The 25,852-nt window shown below is 34.9% G+C and overlaps 1 protein-coding gene and 1 long non-coding RNA gene across 3 annotated transcripts in view; both read right to left on the bottom strand.

The window, feature by feature from the left end:
• The window catches only part of LOC308198553 (sodium channel protein type 2 subunit alpha-like), a 72,940-nt gene extending 62,464 nt beyond the window's left edge, over nucleotides 1–10,476 (bottom strand). For both annotated transcript variants that reach the window (XM_080601150.1, XM_080601149.1), the window contains exons 1-3: nucleotides 9,781–10,476; nucleotides 1,850–1,983; nucleotides 983–1,184 (exon numbers count right to left, since the gene is read on the bottom strand). The gene's annotated coding sequence lies outside the window, so the exon portion shown is untranslated. The remainder of the gene's footprint in view (nucleotides 1–982; nucleotides 1,185–1,849; nucleotides 1,984–9,780) is intronic.
• Nucleotides 10,477–10,631: 155 nt separating this feature from the next.
• LOC308198595 lies at nucleotides 10,632–22,803 on the bottom strand. The gene is made up of 3 exons (XR_013954040.1): nucleotides 21,640–22,803; nucleotides 17,957–18,056; nucleotides 10,632–10,736 (listed from the first exon to the last, which is right to left on the bottom strand). It is a non-coding gene; the product is annotated as an uncharacterized lncRNA (long non-coding RNA).
• Between the last annotated feature and the right edge of the window lie 3,049 nt (nucleotides 22,804–25,852).

The following is a 25,852-nucleotide window of genomic DNA, read 5'->3' as shown; positions in this document are numbered from 1 at the left end:
ATGTGGTCTTACAGAAGATGTGAAAGCATGTTAACTACATTTGAAGAATCCCAACCTCAAAAAAAAAGAGTGGAATTCTGGGCAGAATACAATTTATGAAGTTCAGTCTGAACAACAAAAGATTTGGCAGATGGGCAAACGCTCAAAACTGATTTGATCAGAGACTGGAAAGCAACCTCAGACCTATCTGAAAAATTCAGAAGCTGCTCTTTGGGATATCTTTGGACACTGCTCTCTCAGCAGGAGACATCATTATGGTTATTCTTATTTTCTTTGTGCCCACTGGTGTCACACACTCATCTCTTTTCTTTCTGCCTTCTGCCTCACTGCAACAGTCACTTTTGAATTCCTTTGTTCATCTATCTTGTTTCCTCCTACCTAGGACTGCAAATAGTAACTTATGATTCTTACATCCATGCCAATGTATGCCGTATCTGGTAAGCTGGAGTAAACAAAAATAAGTAGGTTTTGTAGAGAAATGAACATGGATTCCACAGATATGTACCTGTAAGTTGTAGAACCCCAAAAATAAATGTTTTGACCTATTTATTTATAAAAATGGGCCAAAACCTCCAGGAATTTTTTAAATGTAGGCCTGCCTTATATTTTCTTTAACACTATAAGTTGCGCCTGAGAAGGTGTGAAAAGAGATCACGTGCCTAAAGTATTTGAGAAGAAATCTGAAGGACAAATAACCTTATTCAACTTAAGAGGAAGAGGAGGGGTCTCTTTCTTAACCCATCAGCCTAACTGGAATACCATACTTACTTTTTTGCAAATAATTTCCAATGTTAAAAATCCTTAATTTCTAATGGAAATAACTACAGTAAACATAACACACAAATTTCTACAGGTAGACATTATTAAAGAAGTTCAATTCATTTTCCAGCTGATATTTTAGAGAAGATATAAAGCGCCATATTAAATGGGCATCATATGAAGAGAAACACAACGTCTGGCTGAGAAGAAAGCATAGTCTTACCTTTATTTTTCTAAGAAATTCCAGGTCAGAATTTAGCAACTGGATCTTCTGCTATCATGAAAACATAAAAGCTGCATTTCTAGCAGAAAATAGATTTTTTTTTTAAAAAGTTCCTCCTCAGGAGCTGAAGCTTCTTCAAGACTGAAGTTTCTTCAGGGCTCTATTATTCTTTATTCTTGTGTCCAGAGCTTCTCAAAATGAGCTGCAGTAGATGAAAATAAGTTTATATGTTGCATTATATATATACAAATTTCTTTCAACCTAAGAACAAAGATACGTGGGAAAAGCAGCATAGAACATGGACTAATGTACAAAACTTAACACAGGCCTAAAATACACTTCAAAATATCCTTTAAGTGGTGTGAATTTTTAAAATTCCATTTATTCTTTTACATGTTTAAACCGAAAGGGAAAAAAAATATATTTTGAGATTACTATATGATTTCTCGCTTATAACAATTAGTGCTTTCTTTGGTAGATACATGATAACTGTGCCCAAACTTACAGGCACAGTTCTTATCTGTTGCTCAGGAAACTGCAAAGATTATCATTACTCCCCACTGGATTTACTGTCTTTAACCAGGAATAAAAAGTACATTCAATCTAAATTTGGAGGAAAACGTGGATAGTCCTGCAAGCTATTTATCTTAGAGAGTGTTTGTGTAAGTGTTGTGTGTGTGTGTGTGTGTGCGCAACAAAATTTTTCTTCCACCCCAAGAAATACAAAGGACAGTTTCATCTCCAGATTCTTCAGTCTTCAGATTGCGTCATTACAAGTGCTGACCACAGGTTAGCTGTGGTTTTCTCAGGCTTTAAAGCTTTAATAATCTGAGTATATAGTTCATTAAATTTAAATAGTCTACTTACATCTTGCAAACTTTGGTCTTCAGCCATTGAGATTGAGATGAGATGTCTTTGAGACATTTATTCTCATTTGAACTATATTTATTTTTGGCTCTTTCCTTACTTTTTTTCTGTTGTCATTATTTTGTTTCTTATTCCTAGAGAAGAAAAGAAAGAAGACATCCCTCTCCTTTAGGTCTTTGCATCTGCCAAAGCAGACCATATATTACTTTTCTCCAAATACAGTGAGAATGAGCAGCCATTGTAAAGTCTTTAGATAAAGAAAATTTGTGTAGACACAGATCTGCTCAAAGAGAACACAGAACTTGGGAAAACAGAAAGTGAAAGCTTTCTACTAGACCACTGCTTCTCTTGCAAAGACAGATCTCCAAGAACTCCTACAGAAAATATGTTCAAAATACTAATCTAGAATTTGCCTAGTACTAGTTACTATTAATCTAGAATGACATTTTCCAAAAGATGTAAGTGGTACCACAATTGTAGCTTCTGTTTGTTTAACAATATAACATAAAAGTCATTCAGAAGATTGCTCACAGCAAACTCTTTAGTGCCCTGGTCATTTTGAGTAAGGCACTGATTCAGCACATCTTGCTGTGGTGAGTCACTACTGAAGAGGCTCCACTGAAGACATCTGAAAGCTGTATCTCCACTACTACCCTCAGGGGATCTTGACTCTGAGACTGCCACCAATGATACTTATCCACCAATGCAAATTTTCTACTGAATGCAGCTTTCCCTGGAGGTACATAGCGGAATTCCCCATCCCCTTGCCTATTGGGTGCATCTAGATTCTGCCTCTGAAGTAGCATTGTGCTGAAATCTAATCTCATGGTCAGATACAGGGCAAATAACAACAACTAAAAAGGTTAAGTGCTGTTGCTTGCAGGCTTTAAAATAACATGAAGGAGATACTGTAGCTTCCAAACGAAAGAATAATCACTAATGCTAAGTATATGACACTAATTTTCAAAAGCAGGAGCTTAACTTCTAGTCAGTTGTTAAAATATTTGCTAGTGTGCAAAAAGTGGAGGCATTCATATTAAACATGAACAATTTTAATAACACTAGAAATGCAGGTAATTTCAATAAATCCTTATTTTCAATTAGAGCAAAAGGCAGTCATAGAGAACAGTTTTTCACATGTAACTCCATGGTCTAGCCTTCATCTCCCTATTTATTATATTTCACATATGTTTGTATTGGCTGTATGTCCAGTGGATGAGAAATACAGCTTTGTACCTTGTTGTGGTTTAACCCGGCTGGCAGCTAAACACCACACAGCCGTTCGCTCACCCTCCCCCCTCCCTCTCTGGGATGGGGGGAGAGAAACGGGAAAGTGAAGCCTGTGAGTTGAGATAAAGACAGTTTATTAAGACAGGAAAATAATAATAACAATAATAATAATAATAGTGATAATGGTAATAGTATTAACAATAATAATGTGTAAGAAAACAAGTGATGCACAATGCAATTGCTCACCACCCGCTGACCGATGCCCAGCCTATTCCCGAGCAGCCGGCCCCCCACCCCGGCCAGCCACCCCTATATATTGTTTAGCATGACGTCAGATGGTATGGAATACCCCTTTGGCCAGTTTGGGTCAGCTGTCCTGGGTCTGTCCCCTCCCAGCTCCTGCTGCACCCCCAGCCTGCTCGCTGGCAGGACAGAGCGAGAAGCCGAAAAGTCCTTGGCCTGGTGTAAACACTGCTCTGCAACAATTAAAACATCAGCATGTTATCAGCGCTCTTCTCATCCTAATCCAAAACATAGCACCCTACCAGCTACTATGAGGGAACATTAACTCTGTCCTAACTGGAACCAGGACATACCTACTGATACTCTATGTCACAGTGGTAGCATTGCTGGTAGTCACAGCAAAAATTGAAGAAATGAGGCTGGCAGAACTCTGAGCCCTTTGTCCTGAATTTCTAATAGGCCTAGGCCATGTCAGAGTAATTTCATTACAAAATATCAATTCATATATCATCTCATATAGTTGTAAGCATCTTCTGCATAAGGCAGGTATTTGTAACGCACTGAAAAAAATTACTATGCTTTCTTAATATTTTGCTTTAGCATTTTGTAGCATTTTAATCTAACGTCTTTGGATCTCAACACAAGGCTATAAACTTGCATATGCAGATCTAAATTATACATTTTTACTGTAGCTGTAGGTGGCTATAGAGAATTATTTTGGTTGATATGATGTTGACCAAAATTGTTTTTATTTGGAGCAGATTATCCTGCTTCAACATCCAAGAATGAATCACAGGTAAAATCTCAGGCATAATCAGAGGTGACTGCTGATGGACAAACTCTACATATATTCTTTCCTAGCTGTGGGACTATTTCCTGAACTCTTCTGCCTATATGGCATCAGCATTTCTTTTAAGACTGGTTGGAATATCCTTCAAATTGTGAGATATAATATTAAAAAAAAATATTTCAAACTATATGCTCATGCACTTCAGCTCCCTTTCAATGTAATGATGAGCTGGAAAAGATAGTTGCATATTGTTGTCATATTGTCCTGTGGCAAAATGTGTTGATTCCTCTGAAATGTAATTTAGAAGATAAATGGGGTTATTCAAAATTAGACACTCCTATCAAGATTATTTTAGGACAATCTGCCAATGATGGTTTCTGCTAAGTGAAATCTAGTTAGTGACAAATGCAAGACAATGAGTAAAAATCCTTGGTAACTATATGAATATTTGAAGCATTAAGTGATTAAAAAAAAAGTTAACCCAATTTTAGATTGACAAGAAACAGTTATCCACAAAACTAATGGTCCTGATTCAGAATAATTTGTTGCCTGTTCCCCATACCCTATATCCAACTAATTCCCAATCTTTTTTGTACTAAAATTAAAATTGAAATATGCTGAGAAGTGAAGCACTTCAACATTCACCACAATCCACTGTTGCAGTTTTAAAGAATTCACAATAAAACCTCAATTAGCAATATCTAAATACATCACAATCACTTTTGCTTTCTAAAAAAAAAAAAAAAAAAAAGCTCTGTTTGTAATAGTCTTTACTAAAATTTTCTAGAGAAACTTATGAAAGTGCATTTGCAACACAAAACATTGCTCGTGAACCTCAGAAGAAATATCAATCTAAACTTGGAAAATTAACTAAATCACTAAGAACCATGCAGTTGGAACACTTATTTTCCTAGCATTACTAAGCCCCAGAAACTAATCAATACAAAATATGAAAGAATAAAACTTGTACAGCACAAGATTAATGGATTGTATTTAGACTTTGACAGTTGTCTAGGGAACTGAAAGGAAAAAAATGGAACTTCTGACTGAGAGGCATATACAGAATTCTCAGCTGAACGTGGTCGTTGCTACACAAGGACGAGAAAGCACAGAAAGGCAACATGAAAATAGAGTGCTTTATACCTGTGGTTTAAAACAGCCAATGAAAAATTGTGCATGGATTTCTTCAATTTCCATCAGTATGGAACTGCCTAATAGAACTTAATTAAGCCCTAAGTTTGGAATGTTTTCTGAATGGATTATGGAAATACAATTTTGACCTAGTCACTACATACATATAAGAACTCCAAAGCAGCAAAGCTCATGAGATACAAGTTATACCACTTCTTTAAAAGGTGTCTTTTCTTGTAATGTTGAAATTAAGTACATCGGCTCAATATTGTACTAATTAGAGGCCTATGGTTTTAAGTAATACACTCTACAGAATCATGGCCAAAGTTTTATAGAAGCTAATAGAATTCTAGCATTCTTCCTGTTATAACACAAACTAACACAATTTGATATATAGGAAATATGAGGCAGGTAACTCAAACTGGTATTAGTGAAAACCTTTCAGGAGGATTCCTTCTGAAATATTTTTGTATTGCTTTTGGTCAGAACTTGGGTCAGACCTTTTTGTACAAAGACTTTGGCCTTTAAGGAGAACCAAATTTTTAATAAACAATGTCTAATTCAAGCATAAATCATCAAAGATCTTGTTGAGCGGTTATACCGGGATCACAGAGACAATAGTACTGATACTCTTCTAAGTCTTTTTCCATACTGACACCTGTGAAATCCTTTCAGATTTACTAGTGTCCTTCACATTGTCAGTCAGGGAATCCTGCAAAGAAATATGAGGATCTTCATGATGCAGTGCCTATATAGGGAGTCAGCTGTATGTGTTATTCATATTATGTTCAACTGGTCTATACACATTCAGTAGCAACATCACGCGACAGACGTCAGCTTTGCAGAGTAGGTAGTTCAACAGTGCAGCATGTATGCATTTGATATAAGATATCTTCCAGATATCTTATTTAATATATCTGCCAGACTCACTGCATATGTACTACATAGTCAATGTACACATATTCAAAATTTGATCTTTTGATCAGGATTTATGACATCCACCAACTTGACAGATCAAGTCAGGAGTCCAGAGAAGTTGCAGGGAAAACAATTCCAAGGTGAAAAAGGGACCTGTACATACGGTAGTACTATGATTTATATTTGCCTAAGTAAAACTGCTCAGTAAGGAAAGATCAGTAACAATAAAGAATTTGTTCAGAAGACTAGACAAATAATTCATCTGAGCAGAAATAGCTTTTTCCTTAAGGCTTTTACATGCAAAAGAGCCTCATAAAAGCTTAAGTTCTTTTATTTGATTTTAACTTTATTATTATTATTATTATTATTATTATTATAAAACACTTTCCTTGATCTGTCTTAGTTGGTAGAATAAGTGAACAGTCATTTTTTGAAGGAAGACCTTGCAAAGACTGGTAACCACTTTCAAGTTTAGTAACAATTTGAAATGACAGTTTGGGGTTGGGTTGGCTGGTGCTTTTGTGTTTTGTTTTGTTTTTAAATGTTTGTTTGTTTAGTAACAGAAAGAAATCATTTTGTATTGGATAAGGATCAAAGGAGAAACCAGGTACTTTTGTGACCTAGAATTTAACTTGGTTATTCCTTTCTGGGATCACAGTGATGGTACTCACATTATGGTTATTCAAGAGCATATGGTGCTCTTACTCTATATTTACGTTTTGAAGTTGTGCAGTCCCTGCCTGAGTTGCTCTTATCCTGCTCTTTACCTAGTTACAAGACAAGGAAAATCAAGCAATAATCAGAAATAAATAAAAAAAATCAAGCAATAATCAGAATAGCATAGCAGGGATTCTAGTTGTCCATAAGGAAAAAATGATGAAAGTAGATTAACTCAATGTAAGATATCAGCTTCAATATCTAGATCCTGTGGGAGGGCAGTCAATACTGAGATTAGAGTGCTATTGGCAATGTACTTCAGAGCTTTTAATCAGGAATGGTAGCTGTAATGAGTAACAACATCTTTCCACTTAGAGAATGCAATTTCATGTAGATGGATTTTATGGAGGTTGACATTTCATGTGATGAACTTACTGAAGCCCCAGGTCTCAGTGTGTACATCTGTTCTATAAGCAGTCTGAATGAGTGTCAATTTTATTATGGTATTTTAAAGTTTTTATGAATTCAACATTACACTGACAAAACAATATTCCCTGCAATTGGCAAAAGTATATATTACTGATTGACACGATAAGGTTAAAAAATACAGACTAGAGAGTTACATTGAGTGGCAAATGAGCTGATTACACTTTTTAAAGTTAAGTTTCTAACCTTTACCTAGAATTTTCTGATAAAAAACAGAGAAAATGAAACTTCCTGAAGCTTATTTTCAGTAGTCATTTTCAGAGGTCAACAAATAGGTCATCTTAACAAAAAAAAGTACCAAATATCAGAAACTTGTATTCGTTTCCCTTACATTTAACTTTAACTTTAAGCAGGGTTCAAGCAATTTTTTCATTTGTCACCTTATGTCACAAACAATATATGGTTAAAAGGGCCAGGATTTTCATTTTAGGGAACAAAGTCACAACTTGCTAGCCTGTTGCAGAGAACTCTCTCAGCATCTGCTGTTATCTGATCCATTAAAAGTTGTGGGACTCCAGCAATGTAATACATAGGGTATATATATACGTGTATATATGGGGCTGAGAATGTGAGCAGCAAAAGGATACTGTCAGTCACAGAGTTCTGTCTCACATCCCACCATCCTTTTTGCATCTAAAATTCTTTGTCTGCTGAGGGTGAACAGACTTATCATCATGCCTAATCTTCAAGACGTACAAGTTAACTCATATAGTGCTATCTGATGAAGAAAGAGGTGAAAATACAAAATGTGACATCAACATATTGACTTAAAAAAGCATACTTTCTGTATCTTCTCCTTTCCCTTGACACCCCCAACACCCTAATTACCTGATAATAAAGGGAAATGACCAAATTACAATGCTGACAGAATCTAGGAGGGCACAGGGGAATTGTTTAATATTCTCCAGTGAAAAAGTGGCAGTCTCTACCTCTGCTATCATCTATTATTATCTAAACAGAACTTTAAAAGATTGAGTTTAATTAGTACAGCTAAGAAAATCAGTGTGGGCTCTTAACTTCAGCTTCTTTAAAGGGAAAAAATCATGAGCTAACAACATGAGCATAATTTCTATAAATACCAAGGCCTAATAAATAACATATCTGTTTAACAGGTGCTGTGAAGCTTCAGATTACTGCACCAGCTCACATTCTAGTCTTTAACACAATCTTTCCTCTCAAAATGGAGATGTGTGAGAACAAAATTAAATGTTCATTTGTTAGAATTAAAAAGTCTTTTGAAATTGTTTTCTTGAAAAATGTTATGAATACACAAACATGGTATGTCTTTAAAACAAACATCATTATTATTATTACTTATTTATGTTGAAGTTACACAAGGAAGTCACAGACACATTGATTTGGCACCATAAAAATACAAATCATAAACTTCATTCTTTCATATCACTGCTTCAGGTATAGGCCTCACTTGCTGTTCTGAGTAACACCAGAGACCCAATCCTGCTTTTATGTGGACTGAGACAATGTTTTGTAAACAGTGAGCTCATTATTATGTTGTATGTTTTTTGGCATCTTTGTATTTCTATTTTTTTCTATTGAAAATTATTTCCAAATTAATACTATGATATTTTTGTATATGATATGATAATTTTGATGTGAATGTGTGTCTGTGGAAACACTACTGAAAAAAATATATATATCAAAATAAGCTTTAATAGATATTTTTCTTTTACGTTTAATAACTGGCTGCTATAATTACTACTGATAACAATGAATAAGACAATAGATAAATGGAGATTAACATGAAGAAATATAATAATTCTTGTGCTGATCTATCCAAATTTTCCTATCAAGAAGCATATATTAAGGTAGACAGTGATGTTACAAACAAAATGTGAACAGTATCGTTGATGTGGACCTCTGGTTAATTAACAGTTTGTGAGCCCATTCTCTGTACATACAGACACACAACCTGTATTCCATGAAAAAAAAAAAAAAGGCACAGAAAAGAAATATTTCCTTTATACATCTCTTAAAAAAACTAGCCAATAAGGGAATTTCTTCAAATAACATAAATATTGAAAATGGCATTAACAAACCACATAGATTTTATTCCTGGATCATCAGAATCTGAGATGCTCAGAATCTTACGAGATCTGCTATTCCTAAGCCTGGATATCACCACATTTTTCTTCTTCTTAGGTAACAAGGTCATTTCTATAAAATGCTAGGAATTAATATAGTGCACCTTGATTATTAGAAGATCTGATTTTGCAAGTAAGACTACTGCATCAGAACATCACATTAAGAGTAAGAGGCCAGATATCAGATTTAACTAGGTTAAAATGAAAAAATCACACCATCATCACAATCAGTCAGTACAAAATGGCTTTGAATTCCCCATTCCATCTTTGGCTCTGCCTTAACAGCAAACCAGAGAGTACAATCTGATTCCGAAATGTGGAGATCATATTGATAACATTTATTATGGGTACGATTAAATGTTTTGCCAGCTTACCTGATTGAAAGAGAATGACAAATCAATGCAAAGCCCAGCATCCAAAAATAATATGATAATATATATCTCCTCCTGAAATTGTCCAGATTTCCGTCCACAAAGCTTTACTAATTAATTATAATTTCTGTATTCTCAGTGGAAAAGAAAACACAGAGACCTTTCCAGAATCCTCTCTGATTCTGCCCCCGCTTCCTGTTCTCAGTCTCACTCTATGGTACCCAACATATATCAGAAAACAGCTTATTAGGAAGAGGGGGGTGAAGGGTGGGGGAATGGAGGGAGAGAAGAAATGAAAAAAAATGCAGCACCTAACATGGCAGCTCCACCTACTGGTAAAGATAACGAATACGTACAAAGCATCAGTTTATAAAGCATCTTTATCCCTGTTTATCCTGACCTATTCTTGAAACAGCTCCTGTGCAGTAAGTTCCTCGAGGCAAGAAGCAAAATAGACCAACAAAGCCACACTGATTATTGAACAACCCTTTTAAAGACTTTTTCTTAAAAATTTATTAATTAAATTTAAAACCAGTTGTTTGTACACATTTAACAGAGCCTTTAGCTGTAAATCTGATGTTTCTTACAAAAATCCATGAAAAGAGAGGACTGTATAAGTAAGACATCACAGACACTGTTACCCTAACTGGTGTATGCTGAACTTGATGATTATCTTGATACTGCCCTATTCACTACATACTACCATTCATCTTTGGCATCATTTTACTTTTTTTATGTGTGTAAAATATGTAAAATCTCAAAGTCCTTCCCTTACATGGGATTCCTGGGAGTGTGCAGATTTATATTTTCTTTTCTAGGACTCCTCTGGCCATCCTGGAAAGAACTATTAGGGCAGTGGCTCCAACATCTCCTGGTCCATGGGCAACAGTGTTGAGTGAATATTGTGCTTCAGGCAACATTGTCCTTTGTCCTGTATGTCAATTTGAAGAATATTGTGTCTGTGGAAAGCAAGATGCAGAAACACTAAGCAGCATCAGGAAGTGTGTGCAATATATTGACTAACAGCCTTGGGTTAGAAATCACTACTGTTCCTAACTAATTTAATATCAAGCTACCAGCTTTGTTCAGTCATGTGGGATTTACCGAACAAATGCTATTCCACAAAACAAGGAAAAAGAGCATAAGAGACAATTATTACTTTGCTGTCTGGTAGCCCCTGTATTTTCTTCAGCTATGGATAGAGGTGGCTCAGTTCTCTGTCCCAGTAGTCATATACATGTTTGGAAAAGGGTGACTCCAGGGCAGCCAGCATGATGGCTGCTACAGAAGCCCAACTGCACGAAGCAGCAGTTCCAGTAAAAACTGCCTGCAACTGTTGGCCTTTATCTGTAATATTATCAATATATTCCTATGTCAATTAGCATATTTAAGCCACAGTCTTTAAGCATTTGTGTCAATTTGTGAATAGACCTGTCAATTACCGTTAAACTTTGTGTGTGCTTGACATATAAATTCCTAATTCCTGAATGGCTTACAAAAGCCAACAGAAATACATGTTCAGAGAGTAATCCCAAAACAGAGAAAGAATACTTTCTGTATAATAAGTGAAAGAAATGTGCCTCTAGTTTGCAAATGCAGTTGCACTACTTTCCTGGTCTGTTTTTGTAAAACTGAGGCACAAGGGACCACTCCTGATCACACCACTCAGGCAAATCCTGTCTGTTTCAAATATTCTGTGAGGGTCTGAACATATACCACAGTTTTATTAAAAAAAAAAAAAAAAAAGTTCTTCCTTTAATATTTACGTTTTTAAATTTTCAGAAATTATGAAGGATTTTTTTTTTTAACAACAACTAAAAGTCCATTATCTCTAAAATTCGGGTTTTGCTCTCATAGAATTATGCTATTTTAGCAAACCCATGAATGTTCAGAAGTTGGTGTCTTGATTTTAAACTTGTTAGGAATATTGCTTTCTGACAGTATTGTGTTTTCAAAGGCAAACCAGTCCTTCAATGGGACTTTACTTTCCTTATATGCTGCATTTCTTGTATTTACTATTTTCAATTGAAAAATAAAAACAAAAATTAGTGGTCTTTACATGTCTTTAGAAAGTCATCTATGATCTGCATCATAGTCCAGATGCAATCATCTGGTAACATCATAGTTAAGAGCGGATTATACATATTGAATCTTTTTCTCCTGGAAAAATTAAGAAATTTTAACATACATAATAAACTATTTAAACCTTATTAAAGTAGGAAATATTCCTTAATTCTGGCAGCAGCCGAAAAAGATGTATTAAAAGTAGTTTTGATCCTGGTCTGGTTCAGATATTTGATTTCTCTGGTAAGTTTAATAACAGCGTACCCTTAGAATAACTAATATTGCTGTGCTAGTTTTCCAAAAGATGGTTAGACTAACATTGTATTACCAAAGAACCCACAGTCCTGTTTTTTTTGTTGTTGTTGTTGTTGTTGGTTTTTTTTTTTGTGGTAGTGCCCTTATATTGATAGCAATCTCCTGTGATGATTATGTATATGTATTCTTCTATGACTATGTATAATGTATTCTTCTGTACCAAGATGACCTTCTCTTAGGTGTAAATCTGCTCTTAGAGACATGCTGTGTCACTGCCTTAAAAAAAATTCAATGATCAATCCTCATCACTAAAATAAAATCCAAAAAAGAAAAGATTTGTTTGTAGAAATGATGAGGCCAGACAGAGTCATGATAAGTATTCTTTTGTGAATATGAGTTGTATATGGCTCATATTCTTATTGATCCAATGTAGTGGACTGCTTGCATATTGCCTGATTCAAATTCATTGAAACTGATCAGTCTTTGACTTACTGAAACAGAATTTAACTCATGTTCTTAAGAATTCCTTAACACTTTTTTTGATTAGTGGAACAGTGGAACAACAGGGCAGAAATAAATAACTATGACATATGCATAAATATACATTTATAGTATAAGTACATCAAACTATCTATTTGGAGCACCACCACGAACAAGAACAAACAAACAAACAAAAAAGAAATAAAATAAAACACTTGAATTTTTAAACATGAAAATTTCATTTTAAAAAATGCTCTTCCACTGCAAACCTATATAAATGCATACATGCCACGCTTACTACATATATCAAATGTATGCATACTATGCATACCAAATTTTCTTCTTCTCCTTTCCTTTCCCTCACTAGATTCCACTCAACAGCAGAACAGTCTAAACTAGACTGCCAGATCTGAAAATGAAAAATGGTCATTTGAAAGACAACAACAAATAGACTACTTTGACAAAACTAATTTATAACAGTGCCAGCCTGGCACTTGTTTCAGTTTAAATTATTAGTACAGTGTTAATGAATCATCATTGAAAGTTCATTTCAGAAATTACATTTAAAAATATAACTTGAAAAGCCATGACATTTTAAATAATTCGTTTGTTTGGGAATCCTGCCCCAGGTGCAGTTATACTCTCAGTAATGAGTGAATAAATTCAAAGCTCTTCAGTCACTTTTAACTAAACAGCTGAAACAGAAATGTTGAAATATCTTAGCTGCAAAGAGAAAAATAACTTTGAAGTATTAAACATGAATCAATATAGCCCCTGTGACCCGTCATGAGATCTCATATAAGGCCAAGCACTGTATATAGATCACATGTAACTTCTCAGCAATGCAGTCATCGTTGTTTTAACATTAAATATTTTGTCTTATTAATACTATTATTTTTGGACAATAGTTTTCATTTGTAATTCTCAGGCACCTTTATGAACACTATACATCACACTACTCATAATTTGTCAAATTAAAATGTAGTAAAAGACACAATGTATATGCTTTATCTATTCCTCTGACTACTTACCTGTGTTTGAAAGTGAACTAAATTGCAGTATATGGCCAACTGTGATCAATCTGAATTTAAGTTAAACACTGGCTAATTGCATAAATGTATTTTTCTACCTTCAGTTTCTTTTTTCTTCCTTTTTTTCCCCTCTGGAGTGGAGAATCAAAGAGACTGATTTTAATGAATTTTGTATCAGATTTACTAATGCGTATTTCCATGCCATGGAACTGATAGTAGCGTTAAAGCCAATAATCTGAACTTTTATTTGAGAATCTATGTATTTATTTGACTCCTGCTGAGGGTGGTAAGTAAAATTTAGGGAAGGTAATACACTTAACTGCAGTTGAAGAAGCTGGTCTAATATTTAAGGATGATAGTGATAGACTTACAAAGGAGTTTCTACTATTTCTTTTTATTCAAGATCATGTAGATTGCATATTTGGAATTTCAAAACTGGGAAAGAAAATACAAAATGTGGCGATCCAGTTGAATACTATAAAACAGACCTGCAGATCTTGGGGTAAAGAAGAGGCTGAGGATATACCTCAACATTATATCCTCTCTGTATCACCAGTAATAACATTTCATAGTGGCTGTATCACTTATACATATGGAATCATAGAATGGTTTGTGTTGGAAGGGACTTTGAAGATCATCTAGTTCCTTAACTCCCATGCCATGAAAGGACTTCACAGTAACATAAGCCTTCAACTAGTCGAATATTTTAACAGGCCACAGAGGGTACTACTTGAAAAATTATTTGCTTTAAGATATTCGTAATAATGTCATAGTAAAGGTATGTGATCAACAATCTGCACTATTAATGGTTATAGCTTTTAATAATAATACAAAATTATATCAACATTAATGTTACTATATAATAGTTAGAGCCCTCCTGTTCCTGTAGAAAAAAATAATACAAGGCCATACCCGAATGGCCTCAACCAATGCAGTCCCAATAATTCTCTTGTTTTTGTAAAAAAAAAAAAAAAGTCTCAAAGAATAAACTTAACCTAGAATAACCACCACAACCACCTTCCAGAAGTGCCTAAGTGCTTCCAAAATACTGACCTCTTGTTATATCTTTTCCTGTCATTCAGATGAACTATGATCATAATAACAAAATTATTGTTAGGTGAACATACTGTACACAACAATCACAACTATATTATCTGATGTCTACCTTGGCAAAGCACAGGAGAGTCACAGAAGGTAATAAATTCATAAATAAAAATAAAATAAAAACTTTTTTTGATTTATATATAATATACCTGTAGGACTTACAGATATACAGGCCATCAGCTCAGAAAGATTCTGAAAAACACCTGCTATTTATGTGAGTAATAAGAAAGAGAACAGGGAGAGGGTGCTGACTCGGATAATCAGGTTTCAATATTTAATGCTTGCAAGCTTCTTGTATAACTTCCAGAAAATAAAGTATGTTTGTATCTCACTTCCTCACCTATGGAATGGGGTTAATAATTCCTGGCTTTAGATGAGCCTATAGGATAAATTAATTTTGTTAGCCTGCCATGATATAGAGAACAAGACTGAAGAAGTATTTTAATATTCTGTGTATTGTCCAAAGAGACTAGCCAGGCCTGGGAAATTATTATTTTAGGCACTATATGTTCACAGGATAGACCATGTTCATATGAATTTCATATATATGAAATACATATGAAATACATATATATGAAATACATATGACAACAAAAATAATAATAGTTTAAAAAAAAAAGACAAAAAGCAAGCAAATTATTTCAAAGTGAACAAATACAACATCAGATAGACAGATTTTAAGAGATGGACAAATGAATTAAATGATACCTCAGCAACAAGTGCAGTAGTGCTCTCAGAGCTAGTAACAAAATCTAATAATGCTCTCCCAGGACACCTATAAACAGAGAGATTGCATTCATCTGTTTTCATTCCATTTATTGCTACTGAGTCATGTGGTTTAATTGGTCAGATGAAAGGTAATCATCACTTGGAGAGAGGGGAGGTTATGTTAAGTAAACCTCAAGTTATGATTTATTTATTTGCTAGTCTTTTAAAGCTGGAATGCCTAGAAGAATTATTCTGTTTAATAACATATGCTTGCCAAGTTGATTTTGCATTAGAAAGATTCTCTGCATCTTACAGTAAGCCTAGTAGTTATCTGTACTGAAAATAGTACCTTTATAATTAAACCATGAAAACATACTACACTGAGAAAGATGATAAAAAATTGCCAACAATTGACTCTAATATGTTAAAGAAAAATAAGTTTACCTTGATCTGTGTTCAGCCAAGAATGATAAAGATCAAACTGGTACACTGAATTGTGAAGTAAACACAAGTTAATGCCCTGATGGTTATGACTATAGGCATACTAATGTCTTGAAGCAAAGATGTAATTGATACATACTTTTGAATACTGCTGTACACACTCTTTTTCAAATCTGTCTTCACAACTGGTCATTAAACGTGACTTGAATGTTTGCCCCAGGCAGACTAGAAGTGACTGGCTTTACATTTTGAAAATATTACGAATCTAATTTAAAATATTCCATTTTTCAAACATAATTGTCAAGACTAAATAGATTTCATTACAAAGAAAATATTCAGAAATCTTTTAAATTTCAAAGTTAGTCTTAATTTCTTCTTAGGTGGAGGTAAAATGGCACCCTGCACTGATATACCTCAGATGCAATTATTTTATATATGAAAGAAATGTAACAAAATTAAATACCACTGTTATTTAGTAATCACCAGGGTAATTTCTGTTAAAGTAACTCTGGAACGGTTTAAAAAAAGCTGCTTCATACTTAGAATCATCCTAAATTTCAGGTTCACTTGAATGAGTCATTTGCAACAGTGATTCTCAAACTTTAAAGTCAGGAATGATAGACTTTATGATTTAATCAGAACTAAATAACAAAGGCAAATAACTTTTGATCGAGATTAATTTATGTCTTTTGAGAAGATGACACATCAAGAAATCATGAACCTGCTCACTCTGCAGACCTGTCTTCTGCCCTAGCAGCTTACGAAATAGGCCTAGAGTTTCAGAGTTTAAGAGATGTATGAATAAAAATTACAAAAAAGAAAAGTAAGTGTTCTAAATAAATGAAATAGCTATTTGAGGCATCTAAAGAACAGGCATAGATAAGTGTCTGTTGGCCAGAACAGCTACTGGCATTGGTCCGTAGCCTTAATATCCTATGTGCTGTGGAAACTGGAGTTTGACCTTTTGCTCCATCTCTTCTGGGTAAATGTTTTTGCATGATTTAATAGATTTTTTATTATTATTATTTTTTAATCCAGATGACTGTTAGCCGTGCTCTGAGAGGCAAAGAGAGATTTCTGGTAGAAATTAGCTCTATCAGCACGGTTGAATAAGCAGAAAGATTCTTCTAGCTATCCTAGTTTTAAGACACTTAAATAAAAATGTCAGAAAACGAGACTTTTTCAATAGATATTTAATTCCTATATAATTACTACTAATATAATAAATTAAACCGTTAGTAAACCATGCTTGTATGTGTTGTTGGAGAGTGTTCATAGATTTATAATCAGTTCTGAGAGTTACTGTAATTTGTTGATTCTCACAGTGCTTTTCTGAATTTTTCATAGAAAAACTGTTTATTTTCTCACACACTTGTAACTAGGCAAGTTTATGCCACTGACAACTGCAGTTGTTACACACAAATGTAAGCTTTAAAAATTTCTGTGAATTTCAGAAATTACTTTTTTATTGTCTTTGATGTAGTCATATTTTATTGTGGTATATGTGAGATATTTTTATATCTCATTTTTATTGTGCTCTTCACAGACAATACAGAAAAGCAAAACCAGCTTTGTCGATGAGCTTTACCATTAAGATGCAATTGTGATATATCTACAGATTTAAAAAAGTGAGAGAGGGATAGCCTGTAGAAGGATAATAATTGCATATTAATAATAATAATGAATAAAAGTTTCAATGAGTCTCCTAGAGAGAAAGTAGTGTTTATAATTGTTCTGAAATGCATGTTTCTCATGTTTCTTCCCAGAAATCCTTTTACTAAATGGTTATTCTACAGCTAAGAATTATATAAGTAATAAAGATTCATACAATCTCCAAACATCTCTCCTTTATATAATTAAAAAAAATAATAATTTATATTTTAATAGCTCAAATTATCTTTTTTTTTTTGAAATCATAAAAACTCTTGTCTGGTTTATGACATTTGATGAATATTTTAAATTAATACTTGAAAGTAGGCTTTAGAACATCAACTTGACCAATTTAGGCCTACAGTAGGCCTATATTTATTCATGGTGCATTTCCATATTTATAGAAAGTTGTGAAAGTATATTCAAAAGTATTTAACATTGCTTACTTTTGGGGCTCTGGACATTCCGATGTGCTGTCCTCCTTGAATGCAAAGCTGCAGTTCAGCACCACGGACAGCACTCATGCCTCCACTCATTTAAATGCAACTATAAAAGTAAAAACTATCAGTACTTTTCAGTGAAATCCTAGATTTTTTTTAAGCTATATTATTTTTATATGAAATAGTTCTTTAAAGCAAATTGCTTTAACACAAGGTCAAAAGAGAGTGTATTTTTTGTGACAAACTCCCAGTCCATTCTCACACAATAGATGTTTTGACATATTATTATCTTTACATGATCTATTTTAGTACTTTGGATTCTGTGATGGCCCGTAATCCTGTTGTAGAGATTAAACAAGCATAGGAATAGATCTCTTTCCTGAAGAACTGACACTCCAAGGGTTTTTGATGACTCCAAGGGTTTTTTGATGAATGGCCTATGCTTATACAAGTTGCTACTGAAAGGGATGGTCTCTCCAGCAACATCCCTTTGTCGATTTTAACAACTTTTGTGATAAGAATGCAAACCATGGAATTTTTAATTAGACTCCGTGATATAACTTATGTAACTCTTCTTGCAGTCTTTTCTCCCCCCAGATTTCATGTTTTGATGAGAAAAAATTTTCCTCCAAAGCTGAGAACCGTTGAGCCAGCTCTGCATGCTGGTAGCCATTTGATGTGATAGAGCAGGTGAAAATGATAGAAAATTTTGAAGGCAATATTGAGAAAATAGGATAATACAATAATTTTATATTGTAGACAATTTGACAGTTTGTTTATTTGTATTGCTACAAGAGTAGATACATTCATCTATATAGCATCCCATCATAAAGCATCCTTTAGTAATAGCATATCCAACATTGCTGTCATGGGGAACATGGCTAGAAACAACTGGGGTGGGGCAGACAACTTACACACTAGATTTTTGTAACTGATAGTATCCAGAGTACTACAGAATTTCAGGATGCTATGAAATAGAGAAGAGAGACTTACACCAAAATTGATAAGACAGATTGCCATAAAAACTCTTTATTGAGCAATAATGTATTATTCCTGGCCAAATACAAGCACCCATTCATTTTGTACTACGTAACAAATTTTATTCTCTGGCTTTCAATAAAGATATAAATGTAATTTCTATTTTGAAGAATCAATAAACAAAGAGAAGTAAAAAGCAGGAAGTCTCATTTGCTATTACTTTGCAGAGGTTCTGATTGAAGAATGACTTTTTATTATGCATTAATACAAAGTAAAATAAAGATACTTGGCAGAATCTTGAGTTCTCTGGAACTAGTTGTATACAGATGTATCCAAATACATACTCCAGTAACATTAAAAAAAAAAAAAAGCCCAGTCTAAATCTCAAACTATTTCTAAAAATTATGCAAGCATTCATTAGTTCTAACCTAGTTACTTTATTTTACAGCTGTATAATCAAGGGCTAATATGTGCTTTAAAACTAAAATATACTTGTTTTGATAGGGTGTTAAAAATCCAGCTGAGCTCATTTCCTTGCCAGTAGGTGGAGCCAGCACGTAACATGCTGCCTCATTTTTTCCTCCCCCTCGTCTCCCCCTCCCCTTTTTTTTCCCCACAACCAATTTTCTGATCGATGCTAGGATTCATAGAGTGAATCTCAGAACAGGAAGCAAGAGAAAAGACTACAGAATACTGCAGAGACTCCTTTGTTGTTTTGATGGGGAGGTCCTTTCTTCATTTCTTTCCTTTTTCATTTCAGTGAAATTAAGAGTTTACAAGCTTCTTTGCAAAGAAACCTGAACCTGCAGTATAAGGAACCTTATCATCTACAAGTGTATGGATATTTCTTACGCCATGATTTTTAATTCTCTTTTTATCAGGTAAGAAAACATGATATTTGATTAAAATGCCTAGGCAATAAGTTCCAGTCATTTTGCACCAAGAGTCTTCTCTTGTGGTGCCACACCTAGTTTTCGATAAATATTAATCCAGCAAGAGGAGAGGCAAAAATAGCCATCTTTTCAACTGCCTGTATTTTTTCATAGTATTTAATTAGGTCTTAGCACACCAAAAAAAAAAAAAATGTTCTTTGGAGTTCTCTGGTCCTACATTTTATTAAGATTGTGTATTTGTAATTACATTTACTTCTGAATTTTTATTTTTCATCCTAACTGTAGTAATTTGTTGTTGTTGTTTTGATGTGATTACCTACAAGTGTTTTCATTTTCTACTGGAGGTTATATTCATGCTGTATCCAGGATACAAATTGGAGTGGTATTCTAAAGCATATTAATATAGCCCTGGGATTGCCCAGTTTTAAAATTACCCTCCCTGTTTTAATGCAGAAATTTACTGTTGTTTCTTTATACCATCTTCAGGCAGAGGCTTTCTTTACTTCCTAAATTCAACATTTTGATTTTGTGAGGTATAGGCGATTTATAGGATTCTCCCCTCCCTCGTCTCCTAAAACAGCCTCTCCCGGATGGAAGACAGAATGGAGGATTTGTCTGTAACTAAACATGGTTTTGCACTGCTGCAGATATCATATGAGACATATATGTGTTTTGTGAAATGCTTTCTATGTAGGTTTCTATGAATTGTTACTGCAAAAACTTCATTCCATATTGCATGAGAAATATTTTTCTTCCATTATTTTTTAGATGCATAATACACACTGGGAGAGACAGCAGAGTGACTCAGGAGGTGGGAAGCTTATGCAGTACCCCCTTACTTTTCTTTCAAGCCTTGTGGTTTTTTTTCTTTTTTTCTTAAATTCACTTATTTACAGCAATAACTTATTTATTCAGAAAAAAAAAAACCAATACAGAAATGCATTGATCTACATAGTCACAGATCAAAAAAAGGGCTTGGTAGACCACATGAGAAAAAAAGAATGTGTGATTAAATAAATTGTATTTTGCTTTCTATTATTTGGAGGTAAGTAGGAAATTTTCACTTATCTGTGTAAAGATACATGTATTTTAGTGATTGGTGAAGCAGCAGAAATTTGCCTGTTGGGATCTTAATGTTAGATGCTGCCTTGGCTTTAGATGATCCTTTAGATATACGTGGGATATTAAAAGGTTCACAAATTCTTCCAATCTATGCATGTTGCCTGCTTAGTTACATTTTTGTGAGCAATGTTTACATTATGTATAGATGGCTATGGCTCAGCCATTGTATTGGCTGTAGATATCTTCGTTAGATGGTAAGTAATCATCCATTCCTGAAAAGGTCTGGAGAAAAGATGAATAATCACACCCAAATGATCTGCAATTTCCTCCAGTAACAAATACATTAAATAAATAATGCTCTCTTATGTCTATAGGCCCCAATTCAACAACAAACAGGAATGTCAATGGGATGACTCACATTCTTAATATTAGGCAAGTGGATAAGTACCTGCATCTGTTCTGTTGATATATATATTTTTTTAATTATACCTGTGTTCAGGGATTGAACAACTTTCTTTATGACAGAAATTTTGCAGAGTTCATAAATTCAGTTAGTAGGCCAAACTAGCATATAGCTTCAAAGGTAAGCTATAGATTTACATATAAAATTAAAAATACAGTGAGCTGTTACAAGCCTTGGAGGAAAATATTAAAGCTGAATTCTTACAGATTATGAGTACGGTAACTATGAACATCAGTCTTTGGCAAACACAAACACAGACATGGTCATATCATAGCAAAGCACAATCCAGTTACCTTTCAGTAGTGATGGCTCAAGTCAGGTGTTTCAAATGAGGAGTACAAGAGAAAGTTGACCCTGAGAAAAAGTTGGCCTTCTCTACCCTCTGTAAGGAATTTAAATAACAAGACAGCTTAAAGTTGTTTCTTTTTTTTTTTATTCAAATTCCTGTAATCATGCTGTTCTCTGCACCTTGTAACAGCAGATCTCCCCAGCCCAGCAGACCCACACTGCAACCACAGCAAGAGCCCAGCAGCAGCAACGCTGCCAGTTCTGCTTGCTCAATTCTTTCATTACAGGCCTTGATTAGTGGATCTGACAGGTCGCTACCTGCTGCTCTGCTCCACCCTTGAGGAGTCCCTCAGCTCCCCTCCTAAAGGGACAGAGAGGACATGGAATCCAGTATAGCTTGAATCGTGCTAGACACCGATGATTGCAACCATAACACCTTCTTATGCATGCATCTCTCAGCTGAAGCCTGAAAATCACTAGCAAGCTTTTTTATTGTGTTACCTCCATTGTTTTAAGGCCAGGCACACGCTTGCACAACTTCTCCAGAGGACTCTGCCTCCTTCCCAGTATTTGCAGCGGCAGACCCTGGTCCTGTGTTCCCCTGGCATGGGGGCAGCCTTCCGTCCACCAGAGCCCACCCATCCCACTCCCTCTGCCCTCAGCCCCAGCTTGCTGAGAAGGCATCAGGGAGCCTGCAGGCCTCCTTTCTAGAGGCTTCCTGAAGCCACTCGAACGAATCTGTTTCTTGTACCTCCTCTCCTCTCCTCTCACTGACACCTTCCAGCCTGAGAAATGCTGGCTTAAAAAACATTTCTGTCAACGGTCGCCTTAATCTCCTGCTCTTCTGTTGTTTGTCTTGCGAAGACAATAATGTACCCGGTTTCAAAAAGGTGTAAATGTAGGGGAGGCAAGTGGTGCTGAGAATCACTAAATACCATTAAGATAATAATCATAACAAAACCTAAGGAAGAAATTAATAATTCTGTAATCAGTGCACTTTTGGGAAGATATGCATTAAAGGTTTGGGACCAAAATACTGGAAGAGGATGATTTAAAAAAACGTTATATAACTATATTCATATTACTCAGTTCAAATTCCTATTGTTTCCCAGCTCGCAACTTTATCTCTTTTATTTCTGCTCCTGAACCTATTATTGTTCCTTTTTCTTCTCTCCTATTTAAGTTAAGCTGCTTTCTCTTCCTGCTCTTTACTGGTGTGGTCCCAGCAGAAGGGCTTTGCTTCTGCTCTTAATTTCAGCATTTGGTGTCTCAGCAGCTATGAGATTACCAATTGCACTGAAGGGGCTGCTAATGCTAGGCAGAAACACAGTCAACACACAGAAGCTCTATAAATATTTATTTCAAGCCGCTAAGAAGCTTTTTCAGAGCGTGTCTAGAAATTATTTTAGAGAAGTTCTGAATGGCCAGATTTCAATAAATTTGAACAGGAGCAACAAAATGCAAACTTTTATACTCCCTGAACAACCTACTTGACAAAATTCAAAGTAAAGAGACTGTAGCAAACCTCAAAAAATATTTCAAGCTGCAGTATTACCAAACATACTTACAAATAATCATGAAAATACTTTTTAATCTTCCTATTTAAAACAAAGAAACAAATGGAAAAACACTATAGATTCATTGTTCTTGCCTTTTGGTTTTTAAACTTGTAGATCAGTAAAACCATACTATCAAACTTTCAAAAAAATAAGCTAAAAAAATTACTTTTTCTATTAAATGGTGCATTTCTTGTTGTTTTAAGCATTCAAGTTGAAATAAACAAGAAAGATCATGAAGTCACATATATCTGCATTGTCAAACTTAGCTTTCCTAACTTCATTGAAAGAAATTTTTCACCACTTATAGTGTCATTAAAGAAAGAAATTAGGCTGAGGCCTACAGCATGAAGAAATTCAATCTGAACAATTAAGGTCTGGCAAAACTGAAGGCATAGGAAAGACATTCTCATGATTGAAAAAACTACTAAGCAAACAGGCCTCTGTCAGCTCAGTTCATAGTGCGTGTCTGTATGTATATGTGTGTATATATATATATATAAAGTTTTAAAAAAATCACCAATAACATTTTTGAAAGCCTCTCTATCTGAAGTCTAGTAATTGTCTGCATATGAAGTTTTCTCAGGTTTTTTGTAATTGCCATTACTGTTGCTTCTTAATTCTTAGCTCAGCTTCCCTTAAACATGGGCGGAATCTGATTTTGGCCAGGTAAATTGTTCTTTTGACCTGCTAATGCTGGCAAATTCTCCTTCGTCTCTTTGGAGATCCACACAGCTCCTTCCCGTTATCTAGTGAAAATGCAGACTTTCCCCACCAAGAAACAGGATAGTGTTCAATAATATAACGATTGTTCCTTGTAGTGTGCAGCTACTTGCACAAACTGATCACAAATAAGCAGACACACATTAGCGTTATCATTAGCAGACACACATTTTAGGATGATGGATGTATAGGTTTTGTATGTACAGCAAGGTCTACCATGGACCTGTCATATGATGGGAGATGACTACTTTTTATGCCATATGGTGCTGCTTGCCTGGTCTTAAATGGAGTTGTAAGGAACAGCACTTGAATATATTTAGAAGACGTCAAATGGCCCATTCCAGCCAAAATAAAATAAAACAAAATTGGATATCCTTCTACTCTGCAGTAAAAAGTATGACTGCAGTAGGTTTAGACATACATGAACCAGTGCTCAGTTTAATCCTTTGGTTTCAAATGCAGTGTATGTGCTTTATGGAACTGTACGAACGTGCTTGATTGTTTCAATTATTTGCCCTCCTAGATCATCATATCATAGCTTTCGTTCTGCTTGTGCTGAGTTAACTAAATTAAAGCTACAATATTTCCATATCTACTGTTGTCATTCCTTAGACATCAGTGAAGATTTTGCTTTATTTAAATTATTATCAGCAGGCTTTTAGAGAGGAGCAGAAACTTCATGTTTAAATGGATGTTCCTAATATGTACTTTTTTTCTATCCCATCCTCACCACTCATCACTCTCCTCGGTGTAACTGCAAAATCCTTTGAAGACTTTGACCCCAATGTGGTTTTGTTTGATGATAAATGTAAATGACTCATTTTGAAATGAGTCAAGTTCTCTAAAGCAATACATTGTGTTCTAGATTCACTCATTTGTCTTGGTAGGATCACAGATATATTAGGAGCCAGATTCCACATATGTATACAAAATGGCACCAGACACATGCAGACAAATTTGACAATCTTTGATCTTGAGAAGAACAATGGCCAGAGTTTAATACATTATGAACTGCATATAGATAGAACAAAGTCAGAAAGAAGTGTGAACAATGCTTTCCATAGACACCGTGGTCTGAATTTTCTCTTGGAAAATGAGTTCCATAAAGAGGTGCCAATAAAAAGAAGGCTGAAAAAGCACCTAAATATCTAAACGCACTTTGTGCTTACAGGGAAAATTATGGCAAATTTCCCTAAAACCACAACTATTATGAAAAGAGAACTCTGCCCAGGATATTTATAATTTGGACTGTCTCTAATGAAATGAAAATTGTTTAGGAGCATCATTTGATGCTAGTTAGTTATAAATATTTGTAGCTAGTGCAAAACAGTGGAAGATCCTACTTCTTGGGCCACAAGGAAAGCTTTGTTAGATCAGTTTTCCTCACTGGATCTCTCTGGAGAGGTTGTTCTAACCAGGACTGTGGCACACAAGGTCGTATTATAAGAGCATAACAGGTGTATCTGTAGAGTATGTGAGCTCCATATGTTTTCTGTTTACTGAATGTCAATAATGAAACCATGGAAACTAAAAGATAAGTACTGGTACAGGCAGAATGAAAAAATCTTCCATCTGTAGTTGTGTTAACCGGAAAGCAGACATGGGACAAACACTGCATGATTGTTTCCAGATCAAGAAATCGGTGATGCCTGCACAGACATCCTATTGGCAAGTGCATTCACACAGGTTAGACTTTGTGGTGCAGGGACAGGTTTCCATTTTGTAGAATGGCCAGTACCACAGAAGTACTGATGGTAGACAGCCTCCTTGGTACCAAAATACTACTACCGAAAAATTCTTCTAATGAAGCAATGAAAACGTTCTCTGAAAATACTGGGATGCAGGATGAGCTGCCAACTTACTAGGATTTGGCTTGTGGAATTTCTAATAGTGACAAAATGGAAAGCACCCAGTTTTACTGTCAGTAGCAATGGCAAGA

Source organism: Anser brachyrhynchus (assembly GCF_964034855.1).
Source record: "Anser brachyrhynchus genome assembly, chromosome: 7".
Lineage (NCBI taxonomy): Eukaryota > Metazoa > Chordata > Aves > Anseriformes > Anatidae > Anser > Anser brachyrhynchus.
This window is presented reverse-complemented; position numbering and strand designations above follow the sequence as displayed.